The 1,908-nt window shown below is 37.3% G+C and overlaps 1 non-coding gene across 1 annotated transcript; it reads right to left on the bottom strand.

Annotated features, from left to right (window-relative positions):
* Positions 1–616: 616 nt before the first annotated feature.
* LOC128283083 (small nucleolar RNA R71) lies at positions 617–722 on the bottom strand. The gene has a single exon (XR_008273425.1). It is a non-coding gene; the product is annotated as a small nucleolar RNA R71 (small nucleolar RNA).
* Between the last annotated feature and the right edge of the window lie 1,186 nt (positions 723–1,908).

The raw sequence follows: 1,908 nt of genomic DNA, 5'->3' as shown, positions 1-1,908 counted from the left end.
GTTTACTAACTTTTCTTTTATTTGTTTCTGGTAGGTTCTTTTAGTTTATGACTAGAAGAAACCATCAGGTCCTCTAATATTCGATAGCAAAATTGAAAGCACAACTCGCAGAAATAGTAGAGAAGCAAGGCAGAATTGAAAAAATACAGTGGACGAGCAAGAGGACATTATAACTATTACTGAGGAGATGGCTGATAATCAGAATAATCAGCTACCCCTTGTGGTTGCCGCGAATCCTGTAAATCAAAATTCTGCTCCTCATACTATGTACGATTATGCCAAGCCCACTTTAACTGGGGCTGAATCGAGTATCGTGAGACTTGCTATTGCTGCAAATAACTTTGAACTGAAGTCGAGCACCATTCAGATGATTCAACAATTCGTTCAGTTTGATGGCTTGCAAGATGAGGATCCAAATACTCATTTGGCCAACTTTCTGGAATTCTGTGACACTTTCAAGATAAATGGCATTTCTGATGATGTCATTCGCCTGCCCTTCTCATTAAGAAATAAGGCTAAACAGTGGTTGAACTCCCTATCACAAGGTTCAATCACTACATGGGATCAAATGACCGAGATATTTTTGTTGAAATATCTTCCACCGGCTAAGACAGCCAAGCTGAGGAATGATATCTCTTCCTTCGTGCAAAAGGATTTAGAGACTCTATATGATGCATAGGAGAGGTATAATGATTTATTGAGAATGTGCCTCACCATGGGTTACCTCTATGGCTACAAGTTCAAACATTCTACAACAATTTGAATCTCTCGACTAGGAAATTGATTGATGTAGTTGTCGATGGGACTCTGAATAATAAAACACCAAAGTGGCCTATAAGAGTATAGAAGATATGTCATTGAATAATTATCAGTGGCAACTTATGAGAACAAAGCCGATGAAAGCGGCCAATATTTTTAACGTTGATGCGGTCACCATGTTATCGAATTAGGAAGAACTTTTGAGTAAGAAAATTGATGGTTTATATAGTTCTACGTAGATACATCTGGTGATGCAGTATGATACAAATGGAGGAGGGATGAACAATCCAGAATGTCTATCCTACAACCCTAGCACAGAGAGCGAACAAGTCAACTATATAGGTAATAGTTCTAAACCTCAGAATAATCCCTATAGTAACACTTATAATACAGGATGGAAGAACCATCCCAGTTTCTCGTGGGGTGGTAAAGGAAATCAAAGACAACAACCCCCTTCAGGCTTTCAACAACAACCGTACCAGCAAGAGAAAAAGCTGAACCTTGAGGAGATATTGACAAAATTCATTTCGGTGTCAGAAACCCATTTCCAAAACACCAAAACCGCACTAAAAAATCAATAAGCGTCAATTCAAGGGTCGAGAATCAAATAAGTCAGCTTACTAAGATGATTTCAAAAAGACCACAAGGTAGCTTGCCTAGCAACACTGAAACTAAACCAAGAGAGCAGCTTCATGTAATTACGGTTCGAGATGAAGAAGGGTTAGTTGAACTTGAACCAAAACTAAGGCAAGAAAGTGTGGTAAGTTAAAGTAAGGTTGAGGTAAGCCACAGTGAACAAAAATCGATAAGTAAGGAGTATAAACCTTGCGTGCCATACCCAAATGCAACAAAGAAAGACCATACAAACGAACAATTTGGTAAATTTCTTAAAATTTTAAAAAAATTTACTGTTTATTGAAGCTCTTTCGTAGATGCCGTAAAATATTTAAAGGGGCTTTTAGGAAACAAGTGGAAGTTAGATGATTCATCGTACGTTGAGCTAAATGCAGTTTGCTCAGCTATCTTATAGAATAAACTACCCAACAAATTGAAAGATCTAAGGAGTTTTATTATTCATTGTATAATTTGTAGTTTAAGTATTAATAATGCTTTAGCTGATTTAGAGGCGAGTATTAATGTCATACCCCA

This window comes from Gossypium arboreum, chromosome 10 (assembly GCF_025698485.1).
Source record: "Gossypium arboreum isolate Shixiya-1 chromosome 10, ASM2569848v2, whole genome shotgun sequence".
Classification (NCBI taxonomy): Eukaryota; Viridiplantae; Streptophyta; class Magnoliopsida; order Malvales; family Malvaceae; genus Gossypium; species Gossypium arboreum.
The sequence above is the reverse complement of the archived record's forward strand: the minus strand, read 5'-3'. Positions and strand labels throughout refer to the sequence as shown.